The 11,910-nt window shown below is 33.0% G+C and overlaps 1 pseudogene across 1 annotated transcript; it reads left to right on the forward strand.

Moving 5' to 3' along the window:
* Positions 1–214: 214 nt before the first annotated feature.
* Positions 215–2,278, forward strand: LOC143565088 (actin-depolymerizing factor 1-like; annotated as a pseudogene). Its single transcript, XR_013140995.1, has 4 exons — positions 215–317; positions 1,536–1,800; positions 1,888–2,048; positions 2,126–2,278. The product of XR_013140995.1 is annotated as an actin-depolymerizing factor 1-like (transcript).
* Positions 2,279–11,910: the final 9,632 nt, after the last annotated feature.

Consider the following 11,910-nt stretch of genomic DNA (forward strand, 5'->3'; position numbering starts at 1 on the left):
CAATACTAAAGTACATTTATCTATAATAACAAGTACTCATCATTAACCAATACTATAAACATCACATAAATGAAGGCGATAAATCATAAAGCAACGGTAATTGGTAGCATTTCAGGGTTTAAAATGAAAAGGTGATAAAACATCAAGGTCTCGTCTATAATTCGTACACATTAATAAAATATCATTCATCATCCGAAAATAAAAATGAAAATATAAAAGGCAGATAAACACGGCTTGCTTCTCGTTCACCGCAAAATAATACCTCTCAATCGGAGCCCTAGATTTTCTCCATCCATCAATCAACTCCTGAATCAATGGTATGACACACACACACACTTCTATTCACTAATCTCTTCACATATTGTTATTATTATTATCTGTAAATTTGTTTGATTCAAGATATTTATCTCGATCTGTACGCAATTTGCTGATTTTGTTGAATCTGTTGATGCGGATAGCTTCGATCTTAGTTTCTACTGATCGATTTTGCGATTACGTGTGATTTACGTTTTATTTATGCTTGGAGCTAATATGATGATTAATTGAGCTAGATCAGAGGTTTAATTTACTTAGAATCGACTCTATGACTTTGTGCAGTTGATCGAGTTGTGTTTCGGTGGAAATTTTGGTTTGTTTTTTAAAATGAATTAGAACCGATGTCGAGTTTGATCTGATTTGAGATTTTGAATACGAATCATGTCTAAACTGAAGATGTATATTGATGGAAGATGTTGAGTGCTTGATCTGATGTTTGCTTAATCACTTAATGTATATGATATTTCGTCGGTGTCGAATATTTGCTATAAACAGATTTTTGTGAAGCTCTTGTCTGATACTTTTTAGAGATGTTAAGTGATATTTTACTGGCGGAACTGAATGGTGCCAGCGAATTAATGATGCATTAATATTTGACTGTATTTAGCTATCATTTATCCAATGTTGTTACACATGTAGTCAAATCATCGGGTGTTTATGGCTTACTAAATACTAATCTTTGATTTACTATTGATCTGATGATGGAACTTTCAGTAGTTGATTTCTTGGTGTAATGTGTGTTAGATATTATGTGTGTGTTGGTGAATTGTCAGGATCATTTTGTTAACTGTAAGTACGGCTGTAAATGAACCAAATAACGCCTTGCTTATGCTCGTTCTTTAAGCTTTTACTAACAAGTGAATGGTTCATGAACACCTAACCGAACAAATTTTTTTGTTCGTGTTTGTTCAGTAAAGAAATGAAATTGTTTGTGAACAGTTAACAAACATAAACGAACTTCCTGCCTAACAGTTCGCTTAAGTCTATAAGAAGTGTTTGGTTGAAATGCTTAAACATACTTGACTGTTATAGTAATGTGTTGATGATCCGCAAAATCAAAATTTTTTGTTCGTGTTTGTTCATTAAAGAAACGAACTTGTTCGTGAACAGTTTAACGGACATAAACGAACTCCCCCCCAAACGAATGTTCAGTTTGTTTCCAGCCCTAAGTTTATACCTGACTGTTTTGGTGATGCGTTTATAATTCGTGAAATGTGTAGGCTAATGCAGCATCAGGGATGGCTGTGCACGATGAGTGCAAGCTAAAGTTCATGGATTTGAAGGCAAAAAGGACCCACCGCTTCATCATTTACAAGATTAAAGAGAAGCAAAAGCAGGTGATGGTTGAAAAAGTTGGAGTACCAGCACAAACTTATGATGAGTTCACAGCATGCCTTCCTGAGAACGAGTGTCGATATGCTATCTTTGATTATGACTTTTTGACCCCAGAAGGCGTCTAAAAGAGCAGGTCTTCTTCATTGCTTGGTAATAACAATATTAATAATAATAATAATGATAGTAATAATATCCTTGTTAGTCTAAGGTTTTGATGTAATGAGTGTTTGTTTAAAGGTCACCGGATACTGCACGTGTGAGGAACAAGATGATTTATGCAATCTCAAAGGACAGGTTCAAGAGAGAACTTTACGGTATTCAGGTGGAGTTGCAAGCAACCGATGCTAGTGAGATGGGGCTTGATGTTATTAAAAGCCGAGCAAACTAAAGTATAAAAGGTCAATATTCTTTTTAGAATATTTGTCGTTTATTATGATAAATATCTATACATATTCTGTTATGGTCTGGTATGTAGATTATTGTGGCGTACCGGAGAGGTTACTTTCCCAAGTGAAGTCTTGCTTTCACTAAGAACTAGTGTGGTTTCAGGTAAAGAATTGTGTTGTGTTTGTGTAATTCAACAAAAGTTATATGAATTTGTACTGCATTTCAATTTGATTTTGTCACTTTTTATGGATGTTACTTTGTTTTTCTTAAATATTAATATGATAATTTGCATTTAGTTTGTAAATTCTCCGTTAATCAATGCACCCTAATTGACGTAATGTTTGCCTGCATAGTGCATGCTAGTTTTTGTTAGAGTGGGTTGAAAACATAAGTTTAGCCTGATTTGATACATGTGATTGTTGGAGAGATGCATATGTTGTCATGGTGACATTGCTTGATTTAGACTCTCTGTTTGGTCAAGTTTGGTCCGAATCCTTGTTGACGATGGATTTAAACTTGCACCGGTGACATATATTTATTGATTTCACCTTAGCTTAGCTTTTGAAGAGACGGTAATAGTGTTGGGCCATGTAATCAGCTAAAACCTGTTCTGTCAGTTGGTTCGGTTAAAGAGGTTACCAAATGGGCTTAGGTTGAACCTTAGGTTGTCTTATGAAAAATATTAAAAGGGTACACCCGATAAGCTTAGTTTATATCCTGGTTAGGCAGCAGGTATTGGTGGCGGTTGTGGTTGTGGTATTGGTGCAGGCGGTGTTGGTGGCAATGACCGGCAGGTAGTGGAGGTGACAGTAGCGACTACTGGTAGATGGTGGTGACAAGACTGGTCTGGTGTATTGGGACCTATGTCAAGCTATTGTATACTCTTGAGACTTTTGAGTACATCAAATATCTACCCATTTTGATGTAGTTTTTACTTACTTTATAACTTCATATGGGGCTGTTAAAAAACTAAAATAGACGAAAGTTACCTTAAAAGGAACGAACATGTGGATTCGAGTCTCTTTGGACATAGGCTGAATTTTCCAAGGATGATTGTAAAGCACACCAAACTTCTTGCTTTGGTTTCACGACATAAGTCTAGGATCCCTTTAACCGTGCATCTTGTATTCCAAAGATTCATGTGAGAGATCTAGAGTTTCTTCTCAATTGTAGGATCAAGACTCCCAATGACTTCATTGTTTTTTTGGTTGACGCCTCTCTAGCTCAATCACCAATGTAACTTAAGAGTGCCTGAACGCTTAGTCATAAACAGTTCGGAAACCGGTTCCAACAGTCAAAACGGGTTCCAACATAAAATAGGGCAGAAATAGCTGTTACCAATGCTATAATCGGTTTTGGTGAACTCCGATGGTAGGAACCGGTTTCGGTTCCTACTTAGGTATATTGGCTCCAGAACGGATTCAGGTAGGAAATGCGTAAGAACCGATTTTCGAAAATATATACGGAACTGGGTAGGACCATCCACATGTTTAGGTCCCACCGGGTACGACCCGGAACTAGTTCCCGGTTGGGTCCGGAACCGGTTTTATGCCAACCTCTAGCTCTCTGGACTTCCATTTTCTCACAAAGTTCTTTAGATCACTTGCAAGATTTCAAGGCTGCACTTTGTCCTTGAATATGGTTCTACCACCACCACACCTCTTTCAAAAACTAGTTCGTTGAGCGCAATATTTTCTTTGTGGAGCTTTAACCTTTGGTAAACAATGTTAACACTATGTTCATGGATGCATCACCCATGAGATATTAAGTCTCCTATGACGTTTAAGTCAAATCATCAATCCAAAACAAGAACATAAATCAAAAAAGGTGATCTATATGAGGATGGAGAGGAAAGAGAACTTAAAACTCATATCTCCATTCCTCTTTGGGCACATCGCTTAAAGCATCCGCAGCGCAGGCGTCTCAAAGGCCAGAATTTCTCTCCTTTGCATCAGGAGTTTCATAGGTGGCGAGCGTTAGGAGTTTCATAGGTGGCCCCTAATGTTTAATTCCGTCTCTTCACGCTCCTTTCTCTCTGTTAAGCATAGGGCTCCCCGATGAGAGCATTAGATATGGTTTTCTAGACTTTTAGGGCAAGGTTTGAGAGGTGTTTGTGGACCTAAATTATAATTTAAATGGTACAAGCAATTGAGTTATCATTTTCAATGGGATGCGATCTTCTTACCCCATCCCTATGGTGACTATACAGGTCTATACGGCTCGTATACGACTATACGGGTTGTATAGAGGGGATTCAAAAAACATCTTTTTTAGCCTATACGGACCCGTATACCTATACAAGCCGTGTAGGTCTTCAACATTTCAGGTCCTATACAACCCGTATAGTAGCCCTATACGAGCCGTATAGGCGAAAAGCGGTGTGTGAAGATCCATGGTGGTGTATGAAGATCCTATGCCTTTTCAATGTATAGAAGGGCTTTAACTTTAGTCGATTCTAATCTCTAACGGATTTTTATGATTCAAATCAAGTTCATAATCACAACACAACCGTATTAACAACATTAAAGGCCTCCATTTGGTTTGGTTATCAATTTCTTTTCTGCAGAAAGGCCAAGAATGAGGCATATAGCCACTAGTAAGCCCAATACAAACTTACCGCTGAAACCGGCTCAATTAAAGTAGAGGAACCTACGTGGTAGAGTTGGGTATAAAACCGGGAACCAAACCTGTCCTACCCGACCTGCAAGTATAAACCAGTTCTAGTTTCTCAAGGAAACCATACCTGTAACTGAACCGGAACCAACAGAAGCAGTTCCACCTCTGCCTGGTCAAAACCTGGACTCGACCTGACCAAAAATTGATAAAAACCCGGTAAAAAACACGACCATACCTGGAACTGATTCCTTACCTCGATATGGTTTTTAGATAAATCTCGATCTGTGCACCTCTATATGTGGTCCTATTTTCAATATTTTGTTCATGGCATTGTTGTCTCAATAACTTAAATCATGAACTTATTGGTAAGATATGGAAATGATTGAATGTAGGCAAGGCAAACCGCAAACCACACCCTTAACGAAGAGGATAGAGAGACTACTTTCTTGGAGAGAGCCGACTCCAAAACAACTCTTGTAATTATAATTCAAACAAATCCTGATTAAACTCTTTATCAAAGGCACATACTTTACATCACTAATTATACGATTATGAACATGCACATGGATTGGGCATGTGCAATAGTTTAAATGAGCCAAGCTACTCGTGAGTTGCTTGACACCAGTACAATCTCGAATCGAGTCAAGCTTAAATGAGCTTGAGGATAAGCCGAGCCTATACTGGATCTGATTTAATAAATGATCTTGACCGGCCCCAAGCTTCATTTTTGGAGTTTGAATAGTCCCACGAGCCTAAACGTGCCTGTTATATATATATAGAGGGTTAGGTTAAAATAAAAAACCACTTGAGTTGTGAAAACTATAGAAACCCATTCTCAACCACATGTTTTTAATTAAAGTTTAAATCTTGTGGTACACAATTAAAATTAATAAAAAATGTAAACATATATATAACATTTTCTCTCACCTGAAAACACATATAAAAATTAGTGAAAAAATGTTAAAAAATAGCAAAACAATATTTTTTTGATTTTTCGATGTTTTGTATTAAATGTAACAACACATATTACGTGTATGACAAAAAAAAAAACAATATTACATAGGGTTTTCACAACTCTAAGTGGGTTTTCATTTTATACTTCTCCTATATATATATATACATATATATATATATACACACACACCGCCTTTTAAATATCACATGCACAATTAAAGTTATGATAAAAATAACCAAATTATATATAGTATGTTATATATAAATATTATAATTATAAGTATACATTTATAGATGCATGTAAATACAATAGTAAAATATTTAAATAGTTGATATATAATAAACCAGTTGAGCTCGAGCCCTCCTAACTCTTAAATTAAACGAACTGAGGCCGAGGTTAGGCGACCTAAGCTCTCATAATGGGCATACACTGACATTAACAAGCAATTAGTGTTAGGAAAATGGTAAACAATCCACTTTTTGCGTGGGTAGAATTGAGAGTGATTGTGATTGTGATATAAAGAGGGAGCTGAAGATAGCTATTTGTTAATTCAAGGTGAGAGTGGGTAAGAAAAGTATCTTCTTAGCATATTCTGTCAGCTTGTGGCATATTGGCTGTCATTTCTTAATATATGTGAGTGAACATATTGCAATCTGCTTTGGTTATTGCTGCTTTCCTGTCTCCTTAGCTTGGTTTTTGGAATGAACTTAGATTGTAGCTGATAAGTGATAACTGTTCATGTAATTTGAATAATAGGATACTGGTTACATTGTTCTTTTATTGCATTGACATTCTTGATTAAAATAGAAATATTGCCACTATTTGTAATTAACCATTTTAACATTTACTGTTGAGTTACGGAATTAATCTGATTATGTATCTGTTTTGGTGAGAGCGGACCGTCAAGGCTTAAGGTTGGGTCAGCTCAGATGGTAGCTAGGGCGAGCCATGTTATATTAACTTGCTATTGATATTCTTGCATTCACAATTCGCCTTGCAATTGTTTATGGATATTCGATTAGGCCAAAGATTTCTTAACAACTCGTATGCCTTCAAACACTAGAGACCATAACGTACGGATAGAGAAATATTTAATGGACCAGGTTATCTTTGGCTATGAATGTTTCGCACAACATCATCATTGAAACTATTGATGATTGTTTTAAGGTGTTGTCCAACATGTATAAGAAATCATCCACATCGAGTAAGTATTCTTGATTCATTAGTCGGCCAATACAAAGATGAAGTAAGGTATGCATGTTATAAAGTATATGGACGAATCCAATACGATTCTTTCTATGTATTCATCTAGAATGACTAAACCTATTATGTAATGTGTTAGTTTTTTTTGTTTTTTGTTTTTTTTTTAAGTACGTGTTTAGCAAACAACTTAGTATAATTACTAAACTTGCAAATGGGTATATATGCTGAAAGGGTGAAACAGGTAATCTTATATGTATAAATTAGTTTACTAGCTAGCTAAGTGTTTTTTAATTAATGTCATAAGATAGTTAATTTTTTTTAATAGCTTAATTGATTTTAAAAGTATTTTAGTGATACAAAATGCTTGTAAAAGGTGATTATGATTTGGAAATGAAAAGATGTTTGTGTGGGAAGGATGTAAAAATCAGAGAGAAAGCGAGTGTTTTTGAAGAATTAGATGAAATCTGATATGATAATTAACATGACATGTTTATGGGTGTTTTTTGCATATGCACCGAGCATCCAACTTTGTTGCACTTCCTTGCCGAGTGCAAAGGGCATGAGTGTGAGATCTAACACAAGGGTATTAGGGTAATAATAGAGGTATATCTAAATTTTGAAGGAGATAATAGGCGTTAGTCGGGATGGTCGACGAAGCCGAACTCAACTGGAGAACCTAAAACTTGACACATTCACAAGCGGTATTCACGTATGGGTAGTTTTAAAAATTTTTTATGGGTATGAGACGAGTATGATATTATGTGATACACGGCATGATCACTCGAAACATATGTACATGTTTACCCGAACCATGTCGATTGGTAAACATTTTGTTATTTATCTTTATTTTCTATTTTTAGTTTTAATTTTTACACTTCTTAATTCTTTAGGTAATAGACTTATATAAAAAATTACAATTGTAAGAAATGCATTTGGAAATCCCAACAACATGAATACTTGATACCTGACATGTATTAGGTTGCGCATAAGATTTGGTTTTACAATTAAATACGAGACTATGGTTACCAATAAACTCGTCCTATTGTCATTTCTAAACGCTAGTCAATTTTGGAGGAATTAACACAACTTTGAGCATCGGTCAGCATCGTTGTTGGTAAGCTTAGATGATAATTATCTTTAGATATTTCCTCTTAGCGTTTTGGTTTGGTTAGTATATACACTACGTTTATATATTCTCTTCAAAGGTGAAATAACATTTGCAATAACTTTTATATAAGATTTTGTTGGTGGTGTGACTTGTGGGTGCAAAATAGCTTGCTACAACAAATTTAAGTTGAGTACAAGTCAAACTTTAACGTAGGATATCATTCTCCTCATTGGTGCTTAAATCATCTGTCAATTATGTTCAATTGTTCATATATGAGTACTTTTGGTTTATAAAATTTAAACAGGCAGACAAAACATCAACCAAAAGACACAAATGTCCTTCCAATGGTACTATTATGGCAACTTGATTAGCCATTATTTGTAATCTACACACATATACAAGTAACTTTCTAAGCAAATTGGGAACAAAAGAAACCAACACGAATAAAGCTTTCTATTTAATCAATCTGCTCCTTTTATTTCCACCAAATAATGCATCTTTTATCTCCTTAATTGTTGAGTCCCATCTATCCATCCTTCTTTATTTAAAAGGTCATCGTCAAGATTTCATTAATGATTCACTCTATAATGGACTTATTATCTCTTTGCTTAGACAGGCCCTCATTCAATCAATCATTACACCTCCTTTTTAATAATTATTATATAAATATCTCGTCAAAAATAAAACTGATCAAGTAAAAACAAACTTTTTATGCTAAGCGTATGAGGTGATATAGTCGTTGATCTCACCAATTCAATGGTTAAGATTTAGACGATGACATGACTGTAAGTAATAGAAAGTTACAAATAGCTTAAAATGCAAAAAGTGAATAAACCTCCATTCGCATCAACCTTTTAAATTCAAATAACTTTATGTGCTATTATTATTTAAAAAAAAACTTATTTTAAAATTAAGAATTTTATTATTAATATAATATGGTTTTCAAAATGTATGGTCTTGGTCAAAAGTATTGATTTCTCTTTTTAAAAGAGGAAATACGTCAACATTTAAAAAGCAAAATAAAATAGTTGTATCGAGAAAATGAAAGAACAATCAGTTTGATGTTCAATCATGGTTACCTACGTACATGTGTAGGATACTTATAAGAATAAAAAAGGTATTGCTAAATGTATCTATATTTAGAATTATTTTACATGTACTATTTTCCAAAATACTTGTAAATCGGTGAAATTTGAGTGTAGGATACTTATAAAATACATTTAAAAAAAATGAGTATCGAACATTTTATCCCCATTATTCTTGTTTTTTTACCGTTATCACATGAAAATGAAACATAGTTTTTATAATCATTCAAAGCAAAAAGAAATATAGTTTTATATTTTATAATCATACACAAAAAAAAATATATTGAACGGTTCAGCCAATAAGTTTTGTAAATTTGTTGAATACTTATAACTATTTATTATTATTATTATTATTATTATTATTATTATTATTATTATTGTTGTTGTTGTTGTCGTTGTTATTATTATTAGTGTGTGTATATATATATATATTATATAAAAGTATATTACTAAAATACTATTGTTTTAATATATTCAACTTTCACTTTTTGGAACCCCTTTATTTTTGGATAAATTGCAATGACTTTTTACACAATTGAAGTTGTTTTGGAAGATAACGTATAATTTCAGGCTTTCCTCTTTAGATCACCCTTTTGAGGGACGTGGACAACTCACCAATTTCTAGGGCTTTCAAAGCTAGTCAATTATGGGCTGATTTCTCAATAGCCCGGTCCAACTTTGTTACTTTGGGCTTTCTTCACATAATCACATATAGAGGTGTAAAGAAAACTAGTTTGGGCCAGGTAAACCGGTTTTCAACACGGCCCAAACCTGGTTGAAAACCAATTTGAGCCAAACCGGTTTGTAACCCGACCCAACACGCAGGTTTGACACCAATTTGTATTCTCATTCATTGAAACCAGGTTTATAACCCGAACCAATAGTAAAAAAACCATTTTTTATGTCCCAAACTTGATTGTAACCTAGACTGGTTTGGCGCAAACCAGTTTTGACCAGGAGATGGCTAAGCTGGACCGATTTTAAACCCAAACCGGTTTGGAATAAAACACCAATTTGTACATCTCTAATCGCGTATACGGTTAATATAACTAATTTAATCCTTATAATTTGGTCATCTATGTATCTTAATTTTGCTCAAAATGTCCATTTTTGTAAGTAATGAGTTTTATTTACCTTTGCTTTTTAGTTGGATATAAATGTATTCAAAAGGCGATAGTGATAAACACATCATTCTTCTCTAATAGAGGTATCGTACAAACGTGTACAGATCTTGTTTCCATTATTTTTAATCATAATATCTTAAATACTACTTGTCCTATAAAAACGTGATTAACAAGGTATTAGTGGAGTTCTAAGTTTTCCGGTAATGAGTTTTATAGCTAAAGGAAATAAAACTTTGTTAATGATTATGTTGGTCTAAAAACTAACCAGAGAAGAAAATTTATATGCCGAACATGATGACGGCACTATACTCGACTTAATTTGAGTAAAATCAACATGTTTTTGTGACCAATATATTTTTGAACAAATAAATTGTTGAAGAAACTTTTCATCATTAATCATATTTTTGTTAGATTTTATACAATGGAAGTAATCAAATATCTATTTAGATGTGGGTTATTTAAAAAGTGTTAATTGTTTTTTTTTATTAAAAAGTAGCTTATTGAAAAGAAATTTCAATTAGATATTTATATACACAATCTACAAAATTTTAAACGTACAAAACACAAATTTCTTTCTTTTTGGGTTCGTCAAAAAATATATCTTATGTCACCCAAACAAACTTTGTGTAAACAAGGTAAGGAAAGACCGAAAGTGAGTGTCCATAAAAACCATATATTATCGAAATATAATGGCAATACGGTAACCAACATGTTACCGATTTTGTGTTCTATCTCTATTTGTTTCACGACAATTTTCATATTAATATGCTAAGCAAGCTTGGTTCCGTCCAAGTAAATAACGTTTTTGTTCAACATTTTACACGTTTTTCTTTTTTCTTTTTAAAATGTCATACTAATAAATGTGAAAGCATATGAAAAAAATAAAAAATGATATCATTTTATTATATCAACTTTCATATACATTTTTCCCTTTTTTATTTTTAAAACTAGGATAGTGGCCTATGTTACACACATGTGAAAAACATATAAACAAACCATCTAAATGTAGAGAACATATTAAACCAACACAAAAATATTTAACATAAGTTTTTTTACCAAAATATTAAACATTTATATTGCCTACATAAAGAGTTAATACTTACACAAACAAAAAACCAAGCGAAGACATAAACATGCTCTAATTATATTAGTCCACCATCAAGTTCTTTAACATTCCATCAAAAGAAAGTTATTTTACTTCACAACCTGAAAAACAAAATAAACCATAGCAGCCTAATTAAATATACAACTAAAATCTTAACCTATTTGAATATGAGTTTCAATTCAACATTAATAAAGTTGTTAAATACAACTGTAATATCTATAGGATTATTTAATCCGTCAGTCAATCGAAAACACATACTTGCGTAACTTAATGCTATCATTCTAGAATAAACAATACTTATATAATATAAACAGCTTTACATATCTATTATATGTGTTAACTTTAACAAAAAATACGAAAGACAAGTAAATACATGTTGTAACAAACATATCATCTACACTGCATTAAATTATCTATAATTACTTAAGCTAATATACTGAATTAATAATATATCACCAAAACGTAGAAATAAAAATTTATTAAAAATAAAAAAACAAAATTTACAATACTTTTATGTATATTACATGTATTCTTATGTATTAAAAGTATACTAGTAACTCAATTTTCTTCAACCACTAAACATTATAAATGGAATCTCATAAATAATTTAACCAAGTTATTGAAGGTGTGTTACCTTATGCTTCATCTTCATAATCAAAATCTTGTAGAGATCATCA

The sequence above is a fragment of the Bidens hawaiensis genome, unplaced genomic scaffold (genome assembly GCF_021521415.1).
Source record: "Bidens hawaiensis isolate Kalapana, Puna unplaced genomic scaffold, B.hawaiensis_p1.1 tig00022286_1, whole genome shotgun sequence".
In the NCBI taxonomy this organism is placed as follows: Eukaryota; Viridiplantae; Streptophyta; class Magnoliopsida; order Asterales; family Asteraceae; genus Bidens; species Bidens hawaiensis.